Source organism: Cyprinodon tularosa, unplaced genomic scaffold (assembly GCF_016077235.1).
Source record: "Cyprinodon tularosa strain WSP-4 unplaced genomic scaffold, ASM1607723v1 ctg91, whole genome shotgun sequence".
NCBI lineage: Eukaryota > Metazoa > Chordata > Actinopteri > Cyprinodontiformes > Cyprinodontidae > Cyprinodon > Cyprinodon tularosa.
The window spans coordinates 724,659-752,572 of record NW_024039685.1 but is presented as its reverse complement, the minus strand read 5'-3'; the positions used below and the strand labels follow the sequence as shown (position 1 = coordinate 752,572).

At 37.3% G+C, this 27,914-nt stretch overlaps 1 pseudogene; it reads right to left on the bottom strand.

The window, feature by feature from the left end:
- Positions 1-27,914, bottom strand: part of LOC119776116 — a 60,085-nt pseudogene that overhangs the window by 18,634 nt on the left and 13,537 nt on the right.

Below are 27,914 nucleotides of genomic sequence, written 5' to 3'. Positions count from 1 at the left end.
GTTCTGCCCGTTACCCCTCTGTCAATTTGCTTCTGGCCTGCTTAACATCGAACGTGCTTGATTGTGCCTTTAATGGATGAAAGCTGTGTTTATTGAGCCTCACGGTTGGTTGCCGTGGCTGTGCCGTTCTCAGGTGAGCCTCTGCTGCTTGCTTTAATGAACTCAGCAAAAAAAAAACTCCATCCTGAAACCACTGCTTTAAGTGCACACCACGTCCAAACAGCTAGTTAAATCCATTTCCCCGCTCTCAAAGACCCTCACTCTCCCCTTCAAAGGCGTCAAGATTCATCTCAATGAGCAGCATTCTGCTTTGGCAAGCCCAAAGTGCAATTACTGCCGTAGCGTACTAGCGCTGCTCCAGCTACACCTATATATTTTGTACAGACATTTATTTTTTCCCTCCTCCTTCTTCTTTACAAACAGCTGACACTACTGACTTCTTTTTTTTACTCCACCTGGCTTGTAGTTAAGTTCTGAAGGCCCACATGACATGTATTCTAAGTCGCCCTGAACAACTATGAAGTAAAGCACCATTCGGACATTTTTTTGGATATATTCTCAGACCAGTTGATACCCATTTTTGACACGTACCGTTTGTCTTTAAGAGCTATAAAATCAGACAATGGAAGAAAAGTATTGATTTTTTTTTTTTTTTTAGCTTTTGGTCTCTTATTTGTATTAGACAGCAGACAGTGTGTGCGACATAGCAGTAGCTGTAACGCAGAAAACCAAATTTTAAAGTTTTGCCTTTTAAAGGATAATGTTATCTGGTTACTTTTTATATGTCTTAAAACACATGAGAGCATTTTTTTCAGATGTCCTTTAAGCTCCCTGGTCAGCAGGCCAACCCTGAGCATTACCTGGCAACATGGAGGTGATAGAGAGGACCTCATTGGAACAGTTGAATTCACCACTGGCGATGGCTGCGAATGTGGGGGTGGGGGGCAAGGATAAGGGGGACTTTGCCATGATGGAGCCAAGCTCTGTCAGGTAGTTCAGCAGCTTCTGCATTCGCATAAGGATCTCTGGGGCTGGGGAAGACAGAGTGGGAGCGACGGGCTGTTAAAGTGCTCCAACCCCAGAAGCAGAAAACACACAGGTGGCAGATGCAGACAATTGTCAAAACTGTCATTCTTTCATAGCAGCGCTACTGGAAGAGATCAAGTTTGAAAAGACCATGAAACAGAAATAGGTCAGATCTTTTTAAAACATAAAAGTTCACAAGCAAAACTCCCCCTTTGCAAAGGTACAAATGATCAAATATGTGTTCCTTTGAGACTACAGCCAAATTTAAAGGTTTGCACATCAACATATTTGTTTTGTCTAGTTTTAACCCTACCATCCGCTTTCTTACTTCTGATCATTGGAATTGTGTCAGATAGAAGTTATCCGACCTCGCTGTCTCAATGGATGTGACACCAACTGCAAGATCTTTCCGCCTATGAGGAAAGACAAGCCAATCAAAACAAAGCTCTGACAAATTTTAGGAATGTTTATAGCACAACCTTACCCAAGGCTTTTATTTTTGCTGGATCAGCAGACATTAAGGCAAAAAAAAAAATCTTTCCACATCATGCTATTTATGTAATTTCAAGGCAGTAACAAATCAGGGTTAAAGGTTGCACTTTCCCCAGACAGAAGGAATTAAAACAAAAAAGTAATGTCGGCATGTCAGTTTTGTGCAACACATTTTACAGTAATGCAAGTGGGTTAGTGAATATACTACAGAAAGGAGAGGTGGGTGAAAATGAAGGTTGTTTTAAGATGTATATATAATCAGGCTGTGTATCAATATTTAAAGACCATGCCAGCACTCTACATTCAACAGCATTTACCACACGCCTTTGTAAATAATTAAAAATCCAAGCTTTTTCAGAGCTAAACATAAGCAAACAATGTAATTATGCCAAAAACTAAAGAATTGTTTGTCACCTTTGTACTGAAGAACAATAGGCGGCTCCTGTTATAGGAGTTGTGTTAAGCTGCTCATATAATAGGCAGCAGGTATATTTTCCAAGAATTTTCTTTGGTTTGTGAAATAAAATTAACTGTCTTCCATCCATTCCATACTATGAATTCCATGTTCCCCACTTACAAAATTTTGCCTTTTATAAAGTTTTTAATAAACACAATTCCCATGTGAAGATTTACTTTTGGGAAAACAAATTAATTTTTGCTAATTTTTGGTAAAATTGCTAAAGAGCCCCCCCAGGATTGTTTAAAAAAGGTGTTTTTTTTAAGGGAAAAAAAAAAGGAAATTTTGTAGTTACTTTTAAAAGAAAAATGATTATTTTTTAAAATTTTTTAAAATTTACTTTAATTTTTATGGCCCAGTGTAAACACTCTCACTTGAACATATTTTTTAAATTTTTTGAAAAGGCGGGTTTAATGTTTTAAAAAAACTACTAATGGGTAAGTTTTTTAGAGCACCATACCATAAAATGAGTATCTCCGGGGGGTGAATAATTTTTAAAGGGCCTGCGGGAGGGGTTTCGTTTGGGTTTAAAAGAAAGCCCAAAATTTCTTCCAGAATAAACAACCAAAAAAATGGTGGGGGCCCCCCTGGGAAATTCCAAAGCTGTCTGGGGAAGCTTATCTTTGTTTATGACCCTAAAAAATTTTTAGATGCCAGGACAAGTTTTCCCCCCTTTTTTTCCCCTTTTTAAAACAAAGAAGCAAATGACCCCAAGTTTTGGCATTTAAATTTAAAGGTAAAATTTTTAAAGGGCGGGGGTCAGAGAGGGTTTTGGTTGGAAACCGAAGGGGGGCCGGGGGCCACCTTTTTGAGGATTAAATTTGGGGTAAAAAAAAAATAAACCCTTTTAAATAAAAAAAGGTTACAGACAAAATTTTGCTCTTCCCAAAATCCCCCAAAAAGGATGCTTGCCCGTTTTTGGGTTTCCCTTTCCTCCTAGGTCGGTAAGGAATGTATGTCCTGTTTTTTTCTGCATTTTTCTGGGGGTAGGTTTTTTGAAATTGTCTTTTTTTAAAGGGTTTATGCATTTTCTTATATTGGAAAAACTCTTTTAATTCTGTGATGTAAAACACGCCGGGGCCTGATTTTTCATATTCCCAAAACGCACCCTCGCCTTTTGGAAACCTGGGGGAGGGAAGAAAAATTAAAACCCAAACCCTTTTTTCCCAAAGTTAACTATGTTAGAATTTTTTTTCCTTTTCCTTTACAATTGGGGTCGTGCCTTTTCGGGAGTCCCCCTTTCGGGAGGGGCGGGTTTGGGTCCTAATTGATCCTTTTCGCGGCCCGACCGTTCGGGTGGTAAACAAAATTTGATTTTTTTTTTAGTTGCTAAAGGGCCCGGGTTGCCCCTGGAACCCGGGGGGCGATTTGCTGGTGGTGGGGTTTCACAAATTGGGAAAGGGGCTCCCCAAGGGGTTAGATGGGAAAACCCTCCAAAAGAATGGGGGTTATTTTTTTAAAAGGTTTTGGAATAAATAACATTAAAAGGGAACGGGTGGCAAATTAAAAACAAGCCTTTACTTTTAAATCTGATTTAAAAAGCTGGGGTTTTTTAAAAGAAGGTTTTTTGTTTTGTTTAATTAATTAATTGTTTTAATTTAATAAAGATTTTTTTATTTTTTTTTCCCCCTGAGAAGCAATGTTTGGGCCTCCAAAAAAAAGTATTTTTTGGGGAAATTTTGTGTTTTGGGTTTTAGATTTGGTTTGAAACCTTCCGGAGATTTCGACCCTTCCCCAAAGGGGAAACTTAAAATTTTTTTGGGGTTTAATTGATCGAGTTGTATCACTCATCGAAAAGGACAATTTAGCGGGTTAAAGTTGGCCCAAGGGAGTTTACACTCGGGGGAAAATTTTAAAGGACTAATAGCAGGTTGGATCTTTTTCTTTGGGGCACCCTTAAGGGGGGTTGTTTAAATAGTATAAAGGACAAAAAAAAAAATTTTTTTGATTTAATACTTTTTAAATTCGCTCTCCCCACTGAAAAAAAAAAAACCTTTTGTCACTGGGGGGGAATTGAGTGTTTGGGAAATAAAACTAAATTGGGGGTTTATTTTCCCCTCGGGGCTTGACCCAGCTCTGAAGTTTTTGGGGCCGAGAATTTTTGAAATGAGAAAAAAAAGGGATTTGTAAAATTGAAATTGGAAAATTTAAAAAATTTGCGTCATACATTCCTTTTAGCCCACCTGACGTTTCTTTTCTTTTCTTTTTTTCCCCTTTTCTTACTAAACTACAACTTGTCTGGGGTTTCGAAGGGTTTCTTAGGGGTTTTTTTTGCGTGTTTGGGCCTGCGGATTGATTTATGGCGGGTGGCCCTGCTTTTTCCCCCCTTAAAACTGTAGCCTATGCCCACCACGTGCGAAACCTTGTTCGCGTCTTTTTCCTAAATTTGGGTGCTGAGTTTGTGCGGAAGTTTGTTTTGGGGTTTCAAGTTTTGTTTTTCTGAAAAATTTTTTAAATATTTTTGCGGGTTTTGTTTTACTAATTTTTTCGTTAAAATGTGTTTCTTTTGGGACAGAGGTTCTCCTTTTTGGGAAAGAAAATTTTGTTTCACACAGGGGGACTGATTCCCCCCCAATTCCTTTTTTTGAAAATTTTGGGAAGTTTTTCATTTTGTATGCTTTCCTTTTCCAAAAAAAACCAAGGGTTTCAGGTTCTTGGAATTTTTGAGGGGTAAATTACTCTTAGAAACTGTGTTTTTGGAGTTGAAATGAAAAGTTACAAAAAAAAATTTTCCCAGATTTTTTGTTTTCCTTTCTCAGCGGGTGAAAAGAAATTGCATTTTTTCCCCAGGCGGGGGCCCACGGAAGATCCAATTTTTTTTTTTTTTTTTATTATAATACTGTAACATTGAAAAACACTTAAATTTCAAAGGTTTTCCTGACGGGAATGGAACACCCCCCCTTGATTGTAAGAGAACAAAAATGAGAACAAAGGGATTTTTTTTTTCTGCGTAAACAGTGTTTTCTACACTGTTAATTGGGACATGTTAAACACAAATAAGGACTTTTTTTTCTTGTAGGCCCGATTTTTCTTGTGCAGCCCTTTTCCCGCATATTCCCTTTGAAAAAACATGAATTTTTTTGGGGTTTTTCCTACAGGGGCCTGGGTAGCCTTTTAAAATTAACGGGCTACCCAATGAAATCCCCGGGTTTTTGTGTATAATTTTGAGTTTTTAAAAAAGGGTTCACCAAAACGGAACAAAATTAGAACTATTGGGATAATAAGTTTTTTTTAAATTAAATTTTTTTTTAAACCATTTTTGTTATAATTTTTTGGTTTTTTAAGTTTTTTACAGGATGAATTTTGGTTGGAAAACGGGGTAAACCTGCATTTTTCCTTACAATGTTTGATGAGCCCTTGCTTGAGTTGAATGAGAGTGAATGTGAAAAGGGCAGAGGGGCCTTTGATGGGTTTTGGGTTTTCCCCTTTTAAAATATCCCTTTCATTTTATTTTTGTAGCTTGGGGATTTTTTTTCTTTTTTTTAACCCTATTTAGGTACATTTAAAGGGTTTTGTTTCATAAATATTTTTTATTAAAACTGCTTTAAAAGGCCCTTTTAAGGAAAAGGCCCATTTCAAAATTTTGGTGTAAACAATCGGGTTTGAACTGAAATCATCGCTTGTCAGTAAAATTTTAATATAAAAACGAAAATTTCACCTTGGCTTAAAGCAATAGAGGGTAATTTATTAGGAAATTGGGGTTTAACCATTTTTGACAAACAAAAACCAACAAACTAACCAAAATTTCCCTAAAAAAATAAACTTTTTATTTTATAATTATGGGGTGACAAATTGGACATTTTGAAATTTTAAGAAATAATGGGGGTAAGTTTTTTTCCATTTTTGTTTTTCCCAAACCTCTAAATTGGTTTTTCTTTTGGAAATAAGAAAACAAAGGGGGAATTTTTAATTAAAAGAAAAACCCTTCAGAGGGAAAACCCTTTGAAAATTTACATAATCTAAAGCTATATTTTTAATACTAGATGGTTTAATTTGGAGAAAGGGTGGAACATTTTTAATATTTTTTTTTTCCCAAGAAAATTTAAAAAATTAAAAGGGTGACTAGATTCCAAAATTTTTTTCAAATAAGAATTTTAAAATATCAACGGGGGGGAGAAGCAAATAGCCCCTAATTCCGGGTTTAAAATTTTTGGATATTGGTTAATGGAAAAATTGTTAATCAAAATTGTTGATTTTTTTTCCGTTTAAACCCAATAGTAAATTTTAGGGAAAATTTCTTTAATGTAGTTTTCATTGGCCTTCCGCTTTACAAACAATAGGGTTTAAAGTGAAATAAAAGCTTCTACAAAAATTAGATTTGATCATTTTCAAATTGAAGGGTTTCAAATAACACAAAGCCATTTTCCTATTTACATTTAAAATTGTTAAATAAGTTTTTTCGCATCACTGCTGACTTTGATTATTTTACGGGTTGGGGTTGGAAAAATTTGGGTTAATTTTGGGGGAAAATTTTGGTTAAAACGGTATAAATTTTCAGAAAAAATGTAAAGGGATTTCGAAATTTTAAAAATAGGACTTTTTTCGGGAAGCGGGACAATGATAAGGATGTTTGGAATAGTAGAAAAAATATGCAATTCAAAAATTTTAATTTGACCAAGGGCAATTCCACCCACAAACTTTTATAAGTACAAATTTGGGCCCTTTTTAAATTTTTGTTCTAATTCTTTAATGATTTTTTTGGGGTTGTGATTTTTAAAATTTGTAAGTTTGAAATTTGGCACAACAAAAGTAAAATGTCTTTCGAGGTATTGACTTTATTATTTTTAACATTTAAGTTTTCTTTTTTTTTTAATTTTCTGGAAACCAGCCGAATCTTTAAAACCATTTTAACAAATTTTCTATTTTCTTTTACTTTTTTTGCATTCAGGTTTTGGGGGGCATTTGGGGCCTTTTTGTGCTAAAACCCAAAAAACCAAACTAGCGCCAAAACGGGAGGAGGCTTCACAAGAAAAATTTTTTTTTTATAAATTTTAAAAAAGAAAACCAAAATTTTGGCAAATATAATTTTTTGGTTTTTTAAATTTACTTTTTAATTTTTTTCCCCTGGCATTCTCCTTCCTTCACTTAAGGCAATCTTGGGGGAAGGGTCTTTTAACTCAGAGATCAGGGGAAAGATGTATTTGAAGGGATCTTCTTAAAAAAACCCGCACCCGGGGCCGCTGTTGTTGTGAAAAAAGACAAAAGAAGCCGAACTACCCATTTTCTGCTGGACTTTGATAAAAGGGCCGAACCGTTGAGCGTTTACGAAGGTAAAGGTGAAAGCGAATTTGTTTCTCCTGCTGTACATAAAGGTTTGCTGAAACTAAATTGCAAAGTGCCCCTCAAAAAGGAACCGGGCAAAAAGATGTCCCCTTTGACTGTTGCTTTTCATCCGGGCTGAAAAAAAAAGGGGCCCTAAAGCGTTATCTGGGGGAGTCTTCAAATGGCGGGGAAATAAAGCAGTAAAGTCGGGCCCAAACAAAATCAAGCTTTTTCCCCAAAACCCCCGGACGGGGTTTTCAGTAGATGACGGGTCGGGCGGGTTCTATTCCTGCTCTGTCACCACAAAAGGGCTGACCAAAGTTCATCAAAGGGGGGAACTGAAATCCATATTTTTTCTGCACCCCAGGAATGACTGCTATTCTGGGACCCTTTTTATTCAGCAGTTTTAAAGGGGGCAGGCAAGTCGCCAGTGGGGGTCCTTTTTTTTGGGGGTTCTCATTTTTATCCGGGAATTTCCACCTCTGATCTTGTAAACCCCCCAAACCCCAAACCCTGGGGTTTCCCTTCAGTTATTTGGAAAATTAGAAAAGGGGTTGCCAACAACAATTTGGGTAATTTTGAAAATTTTTCTTTTCTTTAAATTTTTGGGATTTTGGGATCCCAAAGTTTCTCTTTTTTTTTTTAGAAAAACACTGATGCGCCCGGGTGTCTTCATGTCCGGGCACCCCTGCAGTGTAATTCTAAGTGTTAAAGGAAAATCCCTTTTTCCTGGGTCAGGGGTTTTACAAGGGCTTTGGGGTTGGGGCCCCAAACTTTTTACACACTGCATTCCTCCAGGGGTTCCCCCTTTTGTTGGTCCACAAAAATGCTAGTGTGTTTTTTTTCCTTTTTCCTCCCTTAAAGAAGGGGCAGGGCCCAACATTGAAATTAAAATTTTTTAACTATATTTTAAATTTGGGGGAAAATTGTGTTTACCTTCTTTCTACTAAGAAAAGACAAATTTTTTTAAATTTTACATAGTACAGGGGCCCACCTTTTCATAAAACAAATTTTTTAAATTTAAAGGGAATTTAAAATTTAAAGGTGTTAAAGGGTTTGAGGGTTTGTCTATTGAGTTTACTGGCAAATGCAACCAAGTTCTGTTTTTGATTTCATAAATTTAATCAAACATTAGAATTTTTTTGATTGGGGTTTTTTTGGTCCCCAGTTTTGTAACAGCATCGGGGAAAAACCATTTTGAATTGAAAACCCAACTGTGTTACATGAGGCTAAATTAGGGGTGTTTGGGGATTTCTTTCTAAAATGATTGTATGGGATTTTTATTGTTATTCTATGACAGAAAAATTGGGTTCTGTTATAGAGACAGGGGGACATGAATGGAATTGATCTGATAGGCAAATTTTTAGTTTGGATATCTGCATTTACTTTTCGGAAAAAGAGGTTATTGAAGTTAAATCAAAATACATTAAATGTTTTACGGTGTATTACCAGCATTAAAGATGAGCTAACTATTTGGATATGAAATAAGTAAAATGTATAAATTGAATATACTAAACAAAATATTGACTATCAAATAATTTACATAAAATAGTGTTTCTTAAACTAAGGAAGGTGATCATTGGATTGTTGCATCTCTATTCATATGATTTAAAATAAGTTGTTTAACTAAGACATCCAGGAAGGTCTAAACTAAAGATTTACATCATTTAATAAATTTAGCTGTATTGAATCTCTCTCCAAAACTGAAAAGGCATTGATAATTGATAAACAATATAAAAAGGGTAATACATTATTCAATTAAATATTTTATAAATAGGTTTTCAAATGAATAAATGGATCAAAGGTAAAAATGGTTGAAATTTTTGGGATTTAAAATATGATTGGAATAAAGTAGGTCATTTTTGATATTTAGTGACTCATGTAAAGCAGGCTGATCATTCTTTAAGGTTTTAAAAAATAGAAAATATGATGATTGAAATTAAATTGGTCTAAATTGGAGATTTACAAATTAACAGTTATGGAACTGCTTCTAAAATACAGTTAAGTTTTGGGTTTAACATGATAGGAAACTTTCATTTCTCATGTAGGCCTTATATAAAAAGAGGGTCAAAGGATTGATAAAATACAACTCCAAAGTAGCAGATTTATACTACAAAAGGAAGACAGTGAAGCTGTCATAAAGTGTAGGATCAATCATTAACCAATCAACAGGGTTCTCTCCATATGAGCTCCAGACAGGACGGATGTTTCCAGGACCTGCTACCCGCATTCCAGGATGGAAAGGTAAGCTTGCACATTTATCTCATAAAGATTTCTTCAATGAGTTACAGGTCCTGGCAGCGGAATTTACAAAATACCAGACGTCACAGGAACGTCCAGGCTCGGGATCAGTTCGGGGAATCGACTGGGTGCGCCTGATGGTCATCAAAAGAAAGTGGTCTGAACCTCGCTTCGCCAGACCATACCGAGTCGTGGAGAGTACATCTCATGCTGTCCGTCTACAAGAGAGAAGGAGACACGTGGTTCCATTGGAGTCAGTGCACATCAGCTGAGGAGCCACGGCGCACGCTGCAGGGCATACAGGAGAATCTACAGTCTCAACCTGCGGTCGAGGAGTGTCTGAGGGCCATCACAGCGCGGAGGAGGATCTGCATTTCCGGGCAGAAGTCTGCCAAAACCACTTCATTTTCCTGAATTACAAGGCTTAAAAGGCCCAGACAGGCACAATAATCCTGTTCCGGTGTCCTTCCATTGAGAAAAGGAGATTGCACCCTCTCCTTAAACTCACTGTTAAATTGGCATAATACTCCAATTTTCAGTGAGCAACGGACACTCAGGTGGAAAACCTGAGGTTTACAACCGAGGAGGAACACGTGAAGGATCCAGCTACAAGATCATCATTAACTTATCTTCTTTTTATTGCGTGTTTTCGTTTTTGCGAACTCTTCAAGAACATTCGTTTCTTTTTGCACGTATTTTTGGATCGTTTCCTGACGAAGAATTCATATTCATTTTTGAAAGACTATCGAAGGAGCATAGAGACGAACTCTAACTTCTTATTGTTGAATTGTGAAAAAAAAGAAAAAAAGGTCTTTTGTAATTTTTATGTGTTTATGATGTATTTTTTTATGTTGTTATTGTTTTGTATTGACAAATTGTAATTTTTGTGGCGAGTATTGTCTTTTAAGTCTGCTGAGCATTTTTTAGCAATTTCGAGATATCTTGCTCTGGTTTTCTAATTTTATACTTGGGCTGATATTTCTATTGTGTGTTTTCTTCTATTGACATAACTGAGTTTTATGATTTTTCATGTTTGATAAGTGAAATGTATTTTTAGTTTAGTTTTTACTGGTTAAAATTTTGTGGTTCATCAGGTGAGTATTAAATTGTTGGACAGCGCAAGATACATTTGATAAGTTTAGATACTGGAGTTCAGCTTCAGACATATGACCTGGCAGTGGAGCTAGGAGGTTCTGTCTGAAAAGGGGACTGTTATATAATTGGGCTAATGTTTTAGTTTTTTAGTATACTAAATAGTTTTTTGGTTCCTCTATTAGAAGGCTTAATCATTTTATTTGTGAGGTCTGTATGTCTCAGACCTCAAAACGGGGACTGTTAAAGAAAAATGATTATTTTTTAGACTTTAATACAGTTAATCTTATGGCATGTGTAAACACTCTCACTTGAACATATTTCTTAATTTTGAACAAGGCTGTGTTAATGATTTAAAACTACTAATGGGTAAGTATTTAGAGCACCATACCATAAAATGAGTATCTCCTGGGGGGTGAATAACAGTTAAGCCTGCAGGAGAGATTTCTGCTTGGTTTACAGAAGGTCAAAAGTCTTCCAGAATAAACAACCAGGGATGGTGAGGCCCCCCGCATTCCACAAGCTGTCTGTGGAAGCTTATCTTGTGTTTTATGACCCTAAGAATTTTAGATGCCAGGACAAGCTTTCCGCCTTTTCTTGTTAAAACAAAGAAGCAAATGACCCCAGATGTTTGCAGTAAATTAGGTAAAGTTTTAGGCAGTGTCAGAGATGGCTTTTGGTTGGAGGACCGAGGGCCAGCCCTTTTTGAATGGATTAGATACAAGAGGATAAAGCTTTCTAAATAGAAGTTACAGATCAGATTTTGCTCTTGCAAACTCTCCAAAGATGTCTTGTACGTCTTTGCTTTCTTTCCTCCTATGTCAGGTAATGGAATGTATGTCTCTGTTGTTCTGCAGTTTCTGGTGTAGGTTTGTGCATTGTCTTATTTCTAAGTTTATGCATTGTCTTATATTGGATTAAACTCTGTAATTCTGTGATGTCAACACGCCTTGCTGATTTTCATATTACCAAACGCAGCTCGCCGGGTGGACCTGGAGAGGGAAGAAAATGAAAAGCCAACCTTTTTCCAAAGTTAACTATGTTAGAATATTTTCTTCCTTTACATTACCCAAATAGATGCCCAAGAAATAGCCAGAATCTGCCGTATAGGGCAGGTTGGCCTGGTGGTTAGAGCAGTGCAAGTACTCAGTTCGATCCCCACAGCCTGCACTCTGGGTCCCTGAGCAAGACCCTTAACCCCACACTACTCACCATGCGCCGCACAATGGCAGCCCACTACACCCCAAAGGGATGGGTCAACTACAGAGATAGATTTATCCAATGTGAGATCAATAAAGTTAAATTATTATTATTTATTTATTCGCATCTGTAAAATGAATTTGCATTTAATTTAAACCATGTTTTTTTTTTTTTTATGATGCTGGAGGTGAACCTCATCCAAGTGTCAAGCCTTTGGTAGCTTTAAAAAAAAAAAAAAAAAATTATGATTGCTCCAAAGCTAACTTCAATGCTTCAACCATTCTTTTCACTTGTTCATGAAACCCATTCCCACATTACGATGCTGCCAAAACCATATGTAGCTCCGGGTGCATGAGTTGTTGGTTTCCTGCCACATGTGAAGCACTTTCTTCTACATGTGCGCTGTGTCCCCTACATGAACTGTCACGCCTGTCTTTGTTATATGTTGTTTACGTACTAAAGCAACATCTGGATGGCAGTGTTATTGTCCCACTTAAAATTTCCCTCTTGCCAATTATTCTGACAGAGGGAGCACTGAGTTGAATGTCTGTACAGAAGCTATGCTTTTTGTTGTGGTTTTAAGAATAGAACTGAATAAGTCTTGGTTGTGTAGTTATAAATGTATACTAAGACTGTTATAAGGTTTGATTACTTACATGTATTGTTAATCATAAAACCCATCTGTCTCTGTTTACAGAAGCAGAGTATTTCTCTTATTGAGAAACAAACCAGACTAACAGAGCACTGGCATTAAGAAAGAGAAAAAAAAAGGAGAAAACACTTCCATCACCTGTTGTAGTCTGAGCTTTAATAGAAGACAAACGCCTTTTAAGAAAAGAAACAAACACTTAAATGGAAGCAGTTGGCAGATTTGGCAGCCGGATGCATGAGGGGAATCAGAATGAGATGACTCCAGTTATGTGATGGCCAGAGTTACGTTGAACAGCGGCGATGCAGAGAAGCAATCATGGCAGAGCTCATTTTTCATCCTCCACTCCGGCAATCCCAAACAACTAATGTAATTACAGGGGAACTTTCTACTTAATGCTTAAACACAAAAGGCTTCCACCGTTTGGTTAAAAGATTTCTCCTCCAGATGCAATTATTGACCTTTGCCTTCTCGGAGCTGAAGCCTAATGACCAGTTGCATGTTAACTGAAAATTAGCTTCAAACACCGACTCTGGTGTTCGCCCGCTTTCATTTCTCTCAAGTGCTTCTGGAAAAAAAAAATTCAATTTCAAACAACAGGGAGGTGGGCTTTTATGATTAACAAATATTGATTTAGTCTATCAAAGCTACTTTTTACATTTTCTAACCTCCACGCAGTGAATGTCGGCCAGATTACTTACCATTCTGAGGGGCTGGTGCTGGGCTGAGCAAAAGGTGAAAATCGGATTTCCATGTACAGCTAGCAAGAAGAACCAGCGTGGAAATTCAATCTAAACATAACGCGACTCATCAGAAAGCAAACATCAACTTGCTCAACAGAGAAGAATCCGATATATTAACCCGGGTTGAAATCAATGAGCCAAAAAAGGCTAAAGGTACATTGAACCACATCGGCTCTGAAAGGCGCATTTTGGAAATGTCACCAGGAAAATGAATACAGTCGAGCAAAGTGCTGGATGAACGAAGCTATTTCAGAAAAAAAAACCATAAGGAGCCTTACACAAATGACATAGAAGAGATAGCAAACATTTGGAAGACAGTGAGACCAAAATGAGATGGAAATTTCTGGCCTTTTGCTGCGCGGCGGAATATTAACATGGCACAACACCTTCAATATACCAACGCCACAAAGATACCAGGTCACAGCAACAGCGTGTGGGCATGCTTTACTTCAGCAAGGACAAGGAAGATGGTCACACCTGATAAAAGGGTTGATAGAAATACATATAGAGCAACCACCCTAAACATGCAGCTGAAAGAACAACATAATAGATCAAAGCAAGTCCAAACCTAAATGGAAAATCCTTGGCAAGACTTTCAAAAAGGAATATTTAAAGCTATAGTGTGTAGTAATTACAGGGATTTATCTGACATAGATGTAATATATTATACATAAGTATGTTACTCATTTTCACCCACGTACTGAAAGTCTCAATCTTTATGTTTAGATATTGCTTTTTATGATTAAATAAGAGCGGGTCTCACATTTATGGAGGCACACAATTTGTAAATTACAAGCTGTAGATTTAAAGACCACCTAAACTTTAGAAGTTAGCAAACAAATATCAAAAGCTGTAATTTCTAAATGTTTACAGGCAAATGTTTTCATGTTTACTGTAAATTTGTAGAGAACAATAAAAATTACATATTTTCTGTTGGTCTGTTTCATTAAGACCCACTATAATATAGGCAATTTTTGAATGAACAAGCTGCGATGGACTGGAGACCTGTCCAGGGTGTACCCCGCCTCTCGCCCATTGACTGCTGGAGATAGGCACCAGCACCCCTTGAGACCCCACTCGGGACAAGCGTGTCAGATAATGGATGGATGGATGGATCAATGAACAAGATATCTAAATTAATTGATGAAATCACATATATTTTTATTAATCAATTAATAAAAAACATTGTGTGTGATGTAATACAACAATAGAAAATAGAGTAGAAATAGAAAATCCCTGTATTGTCCTACAATGGGGAAATTGTGGTGTTACAGCAGCAGCAAAAGATTATAGCAAGTGGTCACACAATGTGGACCTTAGAAAGTATATAAAAATAACAGAATGAGAGACAAAGTAAAAAAGAAATGAAATACTGTACTGTACAGTGTTTTTACATATAAATACCCTGTATCTGGAGAATAAATAATCAATACAATTTTTACAATAATGGATATGGAAAATAGCAGCAACACCAGAGATGCAAAATGACAGCAGCATGTTATTTAACTAGACTGTGCAAAAATCAGCATGAATGTAACAACTTATTAAGGTTGTTGGGCACTGTGATGGTTATGATGTATTCCAGCTGCTGAGAGGAAGGATCTGTGATAACGCTCACTGGAGCATTTAGGGTGCAGCAGTCTGTCACTAAAGGAGCTCTCCAGTTCAACAACAGCTTCATGCATGGGGTGGGAGAGATTATCCAACAGAGATGTTAATTTAGTTAGGGTCCTTTTGTTTCCCACCACCTGCACTGAGTGGGAGGAGAAATCACTGCTGCCTCTAAAGGCTAAACTCTTAAATGTCACTGGGACAATAATTACTGCCCAGCCAAGTCATGTTCCATGTCACCTTTTTCCCTGTCTACATAGCTGCTTTTTTCAATTATTTACCAAGTCAAAGCTGAGGTTTAGATCAACAATGGGACATTCTTGTGTTGCTTGAAAGTAATTCAGGAAGAGAAGGAATGTTGCTTCTATTTTGAGGAGAGATTTATCTAAAACAGTTTTTTCCTAGTTTAGAAGCTTAAAAGTGTCAGCTGCAAAAATCAGATTCAGTCATCACTTTTATTTTTTTTTAACTTAAACCTACTCATCTATAAATAAAAGCAATAATTTGGACAAAAACGCTTCATCATGAAAGGTTTATTCTGTATATTAATCAATTCCCTCAGTCAATATTGGGCATTTTCTCAGAAGAACAATGTAAGCACAGTGATCCACTGAAAATATTACAAATGTTATAAAACTGGTCTAAGAACTCTTAAGTCCGGTTTAATTTGCTGCAACCAAGTAGCTCCAACTACAAGCGTGTACATAAGATACTCCAGGAGAGACCTTCTGCCCTGAGTGGATCAAATAAATAAAAGAGGTTACCCCCCTCCCTTTTTTTTACCTTCACCCCACTGTTCCCAGTTAAGACTCCACAGACAAGGCCAATCAGATATGTTGATGCATACCTGTGCTTTTTTGTGAAAGATGTGAGCATAGTGTTGGAGGTCAGTCACGTTTCACTGAAGGAATATAAAGGGAAGGCAATTGCTAAGGTGATAGTGCTGCTATTGATGTAACCAATTTCATTCTCCAAATGGCGTTTGCCACAGTGGACGGGGAGAGATGGGTTTAATCTCAGAGGTGAGATGAAAACTATATTATGGCGAGGGGAGGGAGGAGGGAGGGATTGGAGCGTAGCAATAGGGGAAGATGGGTGGTTTTTTATCAGGATCTCAAAATACATCCATTAGAACATGCAATAACCTGATACCTAAATTAGGCATAGACTCTGTTTTAGATCCACTTTGACTACTCCAAACATATTTTATAGTTTATCAAGAAAGGCAAAAAAAAAGAAGAAAAAACACAAAGTGGTAAAGTAAAGAAGTTAAGCTAATAATAAAGTGCAGAAAACCAGTATGGAGAAGGATAGAAAAGGTTTCTTGATGTCTATCCTCCGCTCACTGAGTGCTGGCAATGTTATAGAAAAGGTTGGAATTAAAACTACAAAGAAAAATAGCAAAGATGTTGCTTCCTGTTTTTAGACCTTAGATCTTTACCAAAGTTAAAATGTCCATGCGGGTCACAGTTATAGAAGGGGATCCCTTTCCCGACTATTTGCTTTGGATTTATCTTTTAGCTGACATAAATCAGAAGGAATTGTTTGTCTTATAGTATGTCTCTGCGTTATCAGAATGCAGCTTGAATCTGATGAAAAACTACCCAATTTTTCCAATGCAAGTATTTGTAGTTCTGAAAACATTCTAAACTTTATCAAGTTACAAACAAACCTTAATGTATTTTTCTAAATTTCAAATGGCAGACAAAGAAACAAGGCTGTGAAAAATTATAAAGAGAGAGAGAGAGTAACTTGTAATGCCAATGTTAATGTCTTCACTTGAATTCGGCCATTTTAACTCTTATTGTGCTTTTATCTAAACTATTCCAATTGCAACTTTGCTGTTAATGGAGGTTTAATTGTAAATCACCTTCCTGGATCTTTCTTCTGGATTGCTCCTCATTTACCTTATAAATGCAACAAATGAAAATCATAACTTTAGTCATTTCTGCAGGGAACCTCTTGTTTAAAATGTCTGCAGTATTACTAGCTAAGCTGGAGGGTCCATCAAGTCAAAGTGGACATCATCTACTGCCCAGTTCTGACAGCTGCAGCAGCATAGAGCCAACATTAGACCTCAGGATCTCTGGATATGTGTTGTCCTCTGCCATTTAGCGAAGAAGCCCGAAGAACAATTTTAAAGTGAATCAGACACGGTGATTATTATCTAGTCATGCATCAGTTATACATCAGCTTAAACAGAAACAGGGAGTGTAGGGCATCTGAAGGGCTACTGGAGGGCTATTTAAAAAAAGAAACATTTCTATGCCACTAAGAGTGATGGGAACGAATTACCCTGAGGAAAGTGGAAAACTGGGTTTTAGAAGTTCATTTGTCACACTGTGGCCATGCTGTTAACACATCTTAAGAAGGGGATTTAGAATCAGGACCTGAAATCCATGAGTCCAAAGAGCAACATTTTCCAGAGTTGCTAGAGCTATAAGGTGGCTCTGGGGGAAACAAGATGCTCGAGGCGATGCAGAATAGCATATATAGCATTCAGTCTTGCGTTTGTATTTCATATAATATAAATAATTTTAAAACCACTCTGCTTTTCACCTGCATTTCTGTCTTGTAAGCTTTCTCTGCAAGCGGTAACATTTACCTGGGCTTGTTCGTCTGGCAGGAACTCGCTCTCTGCTGAGTAAAGGCCTTCCTGACGGCTGTGATCAGGAAGGGATTCCACTCTGATGCACCGGTTTTACACCTGAGAGCAACAGAGAGAAAGCTCCCAATTATTCAACGTAAATAGCAGAAACACTTAAACTTGGGTAGAGTCACAAAAATGAACTCAGGTAATTAAGAAAGTAACATCTAGAATCTACAAGGCGATGAGAAAAAGCTGAGACAGACACACAAGCCAATTCACCACGCTCAACATATAATCTTGTTTTGTGCCGAGTGTATGACTTGGCTTCAGGCTGGTGAAATGTCAGGGGAATAAATAACAGGCTTTTCCATCTTTGCTGCTGTCAGTTCTGCACTGCTGTGTTTATCTGAGGATTCTCAGGCAACAGACGCAGATGATCGCTGCAGATAAGGAGTTGTGGGGGGGGGAGGGGAAGCTAACCTTTTGCTTGGCAAATCCGGGATCAATTACAAACAGCGCTCCGTCGATGGTCAGGGACGTCTCGGCGCTGTTTGTTGACACAACGACCTGTGGACATGAGGACACATGATTTAAATGATCCACCCGAGGCGTCTGGAGGGACTGACAGGACCTCAGAGGTTGGATCTGGTTAGACTGAAATCAATTTCATGTACGCTCATCAGAGAGACAGCATCATGCCTTGCTTAAGGCTGAATGTGGAATATTAAATCACGTGAGAATCACAGCAGTTAACCAGTCAAGGCAAATTTAATACTATAGCGCATTTTAGGAACAAGGTAATAACAAACATTGGATTTTTAAGGCAAAGTTTTAGTAAAGAATTTCTCAACTTTGGTTAAAAAAAAAACCCCACAACAATCCAATAAAGAATCATGCCATGTTGCATCAGAGCTATATGGTACTTGCTGCTCTATTGAAGCACAACCCTATGCAAGACTTCATAGTCATTGAAAAATGACTCATTCTGTCAGTTCACAGCCACACTTTTCTTTTTTTTTTTTTTACATTTCAAGTGATAGATCACAAAGTAATGTAAAACTGTGGATTAGAGTGAAAAAGATTGTTCATCACTTCAACTTTTTAACTATGGGGGGTTCATTGCTCTATGCTTTTATTGACTCACAACAGCTAACATTTGTGGACGTATTATCAATTGGCTGTCAAAAAAACCACAATAAAGTGCGTAGCAGTTTAAAAAAATAGGACACGATGTGAAAATATCAATTTTTCTCTGCATTTGTTGCCACATTATCATCTCTATCTATAGGTTTACTTTATGTTTTCACCTTTAAAGCATCTCTTATGACGTGCTCAGTCCTACAGAAGACACTTTTTTGTACACGGCAACAAAACAGCAGTTTTGCCCTCATCGTACCTCCTCTTTTCCTGACTTCGGGACTCATATGAAACTAGTGCTTATTTATTGACATCTGAAATAATGATATGGAAATTCCCAGTCATCTTGCTTATGGCAAACATAATAAAGGCTAAAGTGGAGGCAAATACTCTTCTGCATATTCTTATTCTTTTTTAAACATTAACACCTATTAAGGAGCCTTTGTCAGTTCTGGTGGCTCACACCTAAAGCAACCTGTAGTTGGAGTGCGGATGTTTTTAAGCACATGGTAGTGCTTAAAATAAAAATTAATTACTGTTATATGTTAATATTATTATTATCAAAAAGAGAAAAAAATGTAATCCATGAATGTGATTTTATTCTTACAATATTATAATAATTTAACTATGTATTTTAAATCTACAAACGTTACCCAGTAAATTTGGATTGTTGTCTCCCAAATTGTCCAAAAAAAAAAAAAGACAGTGAAATCGAAGAGAACTCTGAACTTAAAAGCAGCAATACAACTTAGAAGAACTGTGTCTACTAGAAAACAACATGAACTAATATGAGTTTTATAAAAAAAAAAAAAAATGTTTGCACGCCCCACCATCACCTCTAAAATCAAAATTTCTTCCCAGGCACATCTGAAGTTGAAGTGAGATGTATATTAATAACTTACCTGATGTTCTCTTGGATCACTCTGAACCTTGATGAGACTCCTGACATAACTTCTTCGGAATTAGTTTCAAGAGACGGTTGTATATATTTGGGAGCTAAAACTATAATCCTAACCATCGGTTTAGTGCTGGCTTTTCTTTAAAAGAGTTGTAAAGGGACCAATCTTAATTAAAGGAGAAAAGCCAAACCTGAACAGCAGGGGTTGACTGTGTTTTCATCTCCCTACTATTTAAAACTCTGTCTCGAAACTCAGGGGTTGTGAGTGATTGAATGGCATTTTACTTGGAAGGGGCCTTCGGATATGAGCCTCCATGTGTTTCAAACATCAGCACTCCAATTGAGAACTAAAAAAGTCTCTTAGATAGGTGTCAAAACTTTTTCTGAAAAAACTGAGCAAACGTCCTAATGCCTTCAATTGTAGCGTTACTTAGAAAATAAACCGATGCTAATGGCCTAGTTGTTCTCTGCACTAAACTTATTTGGAGATTTCTTAGGTTTCCTTCTTTATATCAGCAGGAGTTGAAGTGCCACACAATATCCTATTTAAGAGTAACTTGCTATAAGTACCCCTCCCTGTAAAGAGCCAATGCATACTTTGTGAAAGGGCTCCAAAATTTGTCAAATACTTGAATTTTCAGTACATGTGTAATTTTCTTCGAGTAATGTTTCCTCTCTTTTAGCTATGCATCACTCAAACAGACAATCATTGCCTCTTTACAGCAACAAATGTCAGTCAGTGTTCCTACATACAGTGTTTTTTTTGTTTTGTTTTTTACAGTTTTACTTAATGCTTTTCAATGCATTAAGTAAAGTAACAGAGTTTGTCTGTTAATAAAGGTCAGGAAGTCAAAAGGAATGACGAAGGAAAGAACAAAAGATTGATTGGTTGCCTTTTAAATTAGCAAATGCATAAAAGAGACAAAATTCAAATATCTTCAATCTTGCAATCAGCATTACACACCTTTATTTCCTATTATAACGATAAATCCACATCCTTCTACTTTGCTTCAAAGGTTATGTAGCTCAGAGTAAACTTTGAAAAGAAATGACAACAGAGGTGACCAGTGGCATGTTAGGCGCTTTGCTGAGTAAATAATGTGCTCAATCAATATCTTTCAACTGCTGTGCATTCATAGTGAGAAATAAAAAATAAATAAAAAAGCAGCAGGAAAGTAACGCAGCTGTGTGATAAAAAGCTGCTTGGGTTCCAAGAACATGACCAGTGGGGAAATTGTGAACCAGTTCCATGCAGTAGTTTCAGATCTACAATCATCCCTTATAGCAAAGATGTGTATGAGAAATGACAGTTGAATCAAAGCAAAATTATCCAATGAGTCACATCACCCGGAGACTGTTAGCTGTCGGCATGCTTGCAAACAGGGGGTAGAAGGAGAAGGGGAGGAAGATAAGACAGAGTTCGAGCTGCTCTCACGCAAACTTTGCTGCTGCTGGGGGAAACTTCTCCATAAATAACTCTGCAGACGGTATGGGTTATGAAACTGTCTTGAATCTTTAATTATTGCAAGAAGCTCTGACATTACTGTCATTGCTTATTAAAAAAAATGTTAGTGGATTATTTCCCTAATATGCACCAAGACATAAACAGGCTGTATAATAACCTAAGAAGCTATTTGATGCTTGCCGTCCACTTTCTCGGTAGTCTTCATCATAAAATGGCAAGCACAAAACCAAACATCAAATGTAGTCTTTGCTGATACACGTCCAAAGAACCAATTTTGCACACTTGACACACTTGCTTTGTAGCCGTGCCTCTTCAGCTGTCTTCAAGCCGAGAGCCTTGGAGACTTTTAAATCCCACCTTTTAAGTGAGGATTTCTCTGCAGCCTGAGAATGCCTGACTGTTTAGTTATTAATGCCAGAGACAGCCTTTACCCCCTATCATTCTGCCTCTGACCTCTAGCAATTCACCTGTCGAACGGCACATTCCCTCTTAGTATTCGAGGTGAATAATGAAGACATGGGAATAAACGCTGGAATGAAACTTATAAAAATTGTCTGATTCTTTTTTTATACATAGTTCTTGGCTGTCAAGATGTGAATGCATCCCCTGACAAATTATCACATTTAATAACTATAAATCATAAAGGGTATCTTCTAAGTAACACATCAGCCACTCAGTTCAAAGGCAGAGCATTTACTGTGATCTAGTTTTACAGCTGCAAATTACCAAGCAGGGGAACCATTTCTTTTTTTTTTTTTCAATCCTTTCACAGAAACACCATGTTGAAGCAAGGAATGGGCCAATTTCCATTGCCAAGCTCTATCAAGGCTTAAAAGTGGCATATTGTTTGAGAAAATTTCTGGGTATTCCTGCAGTGGTGTGTAGCATGAAGTAGCATCATACTTACCCCTCCCCATCTGTTGCTATGAACTCCCTGTTAGCTGAAAGGTTTCTATGAAGTTGATTGGAAGTATTATGAATTATGTTGAACATATCAATGATGTGAAAACCCACCAGTGCAATCCATCTCTTCTGTTTAAAAACAGGATGATAGGTTTGATTAAAAGTGCTCTCCTCGTTTATTACCATCAATACTAGAGTCTTGAGATATTCAGATACTAATGCAGTTTTTAAAAGAAAAATGCTCCTTTGCTGGTTTCTTTTTTTTTTTTTTGCCCATGCCGATGCCATCATGGTGTGTATACATACTGAAACGGATAGCAGTATCGATGAAAAGACTTATCAATCCTGATCATGTGAGTGTATTTCAACACATGGAATAAAATAATACACTTGACAAACAGCTCCTGCAAATGCTGGTCTATATCTTTGTCTGATTCCTCTTTGAAAGAGGAAAATCAGGCTTTTTTTTTGTAGGCCACTTAAAGAGCCCACTCCGCTCTTAAGAGCAATGTATTGTAACACATCTCTGTGTTACTGCAGGTAAGAGCAAAACATTTTTTGATCTAGCGAAAAGACATCCTATCTGACGAGAGCCGATCACCCAGTGTGACGTCACCGTTTTTTTTGGCCAAAGTTCACATTCTCGGATTTGGCTGAATGATGACATATGTTTGGCCTCTCATTAATAATAACTGTCCAGCCCTCCCTGTGAAAATATGAAAGCTCCATTCCTCTTATCAATTAACCTTTTCTTAAGTAAAAAGTTGTTAAAGCTAGCATTAGCAAGCTCTGAACATCAGGTCTGACTGACTCTAGGATAGCTGCCTCAGCAGATCACCGACTAAGAGGTTGTCAAACTAATCAGTTTAATCCTAATAATAGCTGAAGTCTGTAGGTCAACAAAAAGATTAAAAGGTGACAAAAATTGTAACAAAAATTGTTATAAAAGCTGTTTATATTGTGTTCATTTTTTTTATTCAAACTTTGATTAAATCTCCCAATATGCTTTATAAATACAAATATTATCATTACCAAGGAAAGTGGCGTAACAGAGGTTTTCCTCCCTTGTATGTAGCATATAGTGATACAGTCCTGCCCCTCCCCTTCCTGTTGCTATACATGCCTGGTCAACTGATCAAAAGATGTTTATTTCTCAGTTTTACAACAATGTTGGCTATTTGAACGTATTTTATAATAACCAATATGGGGGTGTTTGATTTTTACATTTTGTAGTTTCTTTCTCTTGTACTCAGAAATAAATAAATAAAATTGAACCCCAGGATGTTGGCCCTTATAATGGGACATTTGGGGGTTGTTAGGCAGCCATAAATGCAGTCTCTAATATGGCAGCCACACAAACAAAATTGGAAAGTTACAGATATACACTAATAATCATCCTTCTGTCAGTTTAAATTATATTTAAGCTTAGACAAAACATGGTTTAATATTTGATCAAAAGCATGTTCTCTAAATATTTATTAAAAAATAAAAATACATAAAGTATATCCAAAAAGTAATCAAGCCTACTTACTGTACAAACAGTACCTGCTTCATTATGTTATGTGGTCATAATTAGTTACAAACTTTAACTATTTAATAAATCACTTGCATGAAAAACTACAGTTCTCAAAGCTGAAGGGTGATGAGAAAACTGTCTTGACTGGAAGAAGTTGAATTATTCCACAACCATTAAATTAGGATACTTTATCATGCTGTAAGAATCTGTTATTGGCACTTACTGACCTGAAACCAACATAATGTTGCCATCACTGGTAAGAGGATTCTAAGATATTGCTGTTATCTGTTTATCCGATTTCCAACTGTTTTTCAGCTCTGAATGTCCTTCATAGATACACTTGTGTTGCCTTACCCTAACAGGAATTCTTTGAAAGATGCTCCATGCCGCAACCCCACACCCTGCTAAGGGATCTGAGAGCTATGGATGCTTCAATTTCTGTCTAAAAAAGAAGATAGACCAGCGGTGTCAGCCTCTGTCTGCAGTATTGGGTCACAGTGGGTGTTTCAGCAGATGCCGCACATGACACCCTCTCACATTTCATGATCGTATGGGTGGCCTCATTGACTGCATTGATTCTGAAGGATTATCCAGGCTGGGGCCATTACACTGAACGCAGGCTGGCTCCTTTCAGTCTGTTGCTGCACTGGATAATCCAGGCTTCTTCATCAGTAATATCATTAGAGCATCATCTCTGCATGTTATTTCTGGGTTATTACCTGCAGGAGAGCATGCTCTATAGCTAAAATGAAACATTTTTCATGTGTCTTGCTGGGAAGTACAGCCGTGTTGACAAATAAAGCCTTCCATCGACTTAAGGAGGAGAACACCGTGATGCGCTTACATGGGAATCTCATTGAAACTGATACACGGCAGCATCAAGAAGAGTGTATAAAGGATGTCATTGATGAGACAACAGTCCTTAAAACAGCTTTTCATTTATTCATTAGAATATATATTACAGATTTTGAAATGCTAAGTGAGATTACAGTCTGTGTAATTAGTCAATTCCTGCCTTGCTTTAAGATGATTAAACTGTTCAAAAATGGAAGACGAGTAGCTTTTCCAAGAGAAATGGAGCAATGATGAGCCAGTGCTTTATGTTAATTGAGGGGTGGCTAATGCAGTCGTTAGCATGCGTAGCAGCAGATGCGGCGAACCTTAATTCTTTTTCACTACTTCCTCTTGGGCTGGCTTGCATGACATCTCTACATTTTTCACTTGATGAGTTGCTCAGCCAGTCATTGAAGAGAAGCACATTTACTTCAAGGACGGCAACTTTAGATGCCACCTCGCCAATTCAACGAGACCCTGACAAATTGAGGCTGGGGGTAACTGTACTCCTCTGAAATTTAAACTGGTTGCTGGGCATAAAATTCACACTTCTTGACTTTATTTACTATACTTCAATTTATCCTCACAATATAATACATACTTGGGAATTGTAGAGATATTGCTGAAAGTTATTTACCAACAAGATAAAGTAACATCTTAACTGCTATTCAAAAGAGTCACTGCCACTCAGCAATCATAGCGCCTTCTTCATGACTATTATATCTAGATTTACATACCATCATCCATCCTCTTTTACATATCCCAAGCAACACCTCAGCTCATTCTGAGGGATGCAAAGGTATGACTTGTTTGTGTGGAATGTTTATGTGTAGAACTTAGTTCAAAATGCAATGTTTTGTAATTTAAAAGGTGACAGGGATGAGTCCCAGCTATCAGTAGGCTAAGGTTTCTTATGAAAAGATTAACTAAACCAAAATTTTATGGCAGCTTATGCATTTGTCAACAACATGATTGAAAAATGCATATGCATGTAAGGAATGCTTGGCACTTAACTGAGTAACTCATCTGAAACAAACATCAAGCTGAATGTAAACATCACAGATACTGTAGGTTAAAGTCAGCAGCATGCAGTATTCAGCTGGTCTAAAGGCTGTACAGAATGAGATTTGATGAGTCCCTTTGACCAGCGATGAACTCCGGACATGTTTACCTTTAATATACACATTAAATACAAACTGAATTGTCTAAATATTAAAGCAACTCTAAAGTGGGTTACACATTTCATTATTCTAAAAGTTTTAAATGTTTGTTGCAAAATTACTAAGAAACATCAAATACTTTCAGGTGGCTTTATTGGTGATTTAACTAAAGCTAAAACAGTTTAGATGTTTCCACTATACACACCACAGGAAAATGACAATCAAGAAGAGGCCACAAGGAAAGCAGGTACAGCCAAATACTTACAAGTAAAGGCTAGAATGCACCAAATCTGGTTTTGCGTCCGATCCGGTAGAGAATCGTGCCGGACTAGATTGTGGCATTTAGAGCTCGTTGAAAGTCAATGGGGATGATCACACCAAACACGATTTTCTGCAGACTGAGATAGACTCCAGATCTATTTTAGTCAGACTATGCAGCAATTCATCGGAACGGTTACAAAGTGAAACACATCTACTTTGTGGGGAAACACAAAATATAATCTGCATGGGGAAAGTCAGTTCTGGAGTCGCACATCGTGTATATAGTAAGCCTGACAGACTTGTGGAAAAACATTCAAAAATATTATACTTTACCCATGATATGAGTTCAGGAGGACAAAAAAGTAGTGATCCTCTTTGAGCCCCTCAAAAAAGAGGGACAGTTTATCACTCAAAAAAGAGAAACCTAAGCAGAAAAGAAAATGGCTATATTAAAATAGTGATCCTCTCTCACTAAAAACAAAACAAAATAACGAGGGGCAGGCAGAGCAGGTAGGGGTTGGTCCTTTATGAAGAAAAAAAACAAACTTTGATAAATTTCACAGATATCTCTCTAAGAATTACTTCTCAATGCCTCACTCATCATATATCATCCTGTTTATTGATGGGTTTTCCTTTTCTTTATATACATTTTTTTGTTTACACTTGTGTGCACAAAATTACAAAACAAAATTTGTCTAAGGCTAAGTCTTTAGACGTAGATCCAATTATGTCTTTAATATAGACATTCCCTATGTGTTCGGGTTTGAGGTGCCGTTCAGACTCGTTAAGTAGAGCTTTGCTGTATAGCATGCACCTGTGTTTTTAATTTTTATTTTTTAATTACTTTTCATAAGCTGTCCTAGTCATATTTAGGAAATTGTTGTAATTACTGTGGCCCTGACGCAGAGGTCTGTGCAGATCTTCTCACCCTGCCTAGTCAGAGCCTGTCTATATGCAGTAAGTGTGACATGGAAAAAAATTGGATCAGAGATTAAAAAGTCATACGCAATCGGTGTTGTTCAGGCAATTAACAATTATGGCTTTTGAGTAATTAGATACTGCTGGGGTGAGAACTTGACCTAAGGAGGAAATTCTGGCCACTGATGTTGAAAAATAATAACTACTCACCATGGATGGTGGATTCCACCCAAAATCCAGAATCTATAGACTATACATTAATCGCAAAGGCAGAGGCCTACTGATTTTCAGAGTCACCATTTAATATGAAACATCCAAGCTCCAAGAGTACATCAGGAAATGGCCCCAAGGACAAAGAGTTCAGTCAATGTCTTAGAGAGTGGAAGCTTGCAATGAACAATAATGGGAGGAAAAAGCCCTGCATGTGATATGCCATCAACAGGTAGATGAAGTGATCAAACCCTACCAGTGGCTAGAAAGGGCTGGACAGAAGGACAGCACAGAAGCACTGATCATGAAAGCACTGGACCAGGCCTTGAGCACCAGAGCAATAGCAGCCCAGGTCTACAATACCATGCAGTATCTCAGGTGCAGGCAATGCAAAGAGGCCCCAGAATCAATCCAGTATTGCAAAGCACAGTTTAAGATACCGACAGGGAAGGACCAGATGGATTGTCATAACCAAGTGACTGGTATAGTGTATAGAAACATCTGTGTACAAACTAGAGACCACCAGGTCAAAATGGGAACCACCTCCCAAGGTGGTGGAGAATGACAGAGCTTCCATCCTTTAGGACTTCTAGATACAAACAGAAAAATTGGTTGTTGCCAACCAACTGGACATTGTAATTATTGATAAGCAGCAGAGGGCAGTCTTAGTGATGGATGTGGCCATCTCAAATGGTGGAAACATAATTAAAAAAGAACATTGGAAACATCTGAAAAACGTTTTAAATCTTAGTCCAGAAGAGCCCAGTCCTGGGAACAGCTGAGACACTGCTAAGAAACACAAGCTGCCAGGCATCTGGTAGAGGACTGGAGATTCAGTTGAAGAAGCAACCCACCCTGCAAAGGAGTATGAGGGGAGCAGGTTTTTTTTTCTTTTCTTTGTTTTAATAAACAAATACATACAAAGGGGAAGGAATACTACTTAATCTGACTCCTTTTGATGCACAGAAATCGCTATTGCAAACTTTTTGGATCTTTGGAAATTTTGGATTATTGGATCACCTTTCAAAAGAACAGAGACCTTAAACTTACACATAAAGCTAATATGGGATAGTTTAGATCCAAACACATTCATGTTTTAAATTGACCAAATGTCTAATCCTAATGCATTTAGGAATCTATTCCAAGTCATAGAAACTGATGCTCACAAAAGTTCCCCCTAGTTTGGCAGTGTTTGAGCTACTTTTCAAAAAAAAAAAAGAGAACAAGAAAAACCTCATATCTTAAAGAT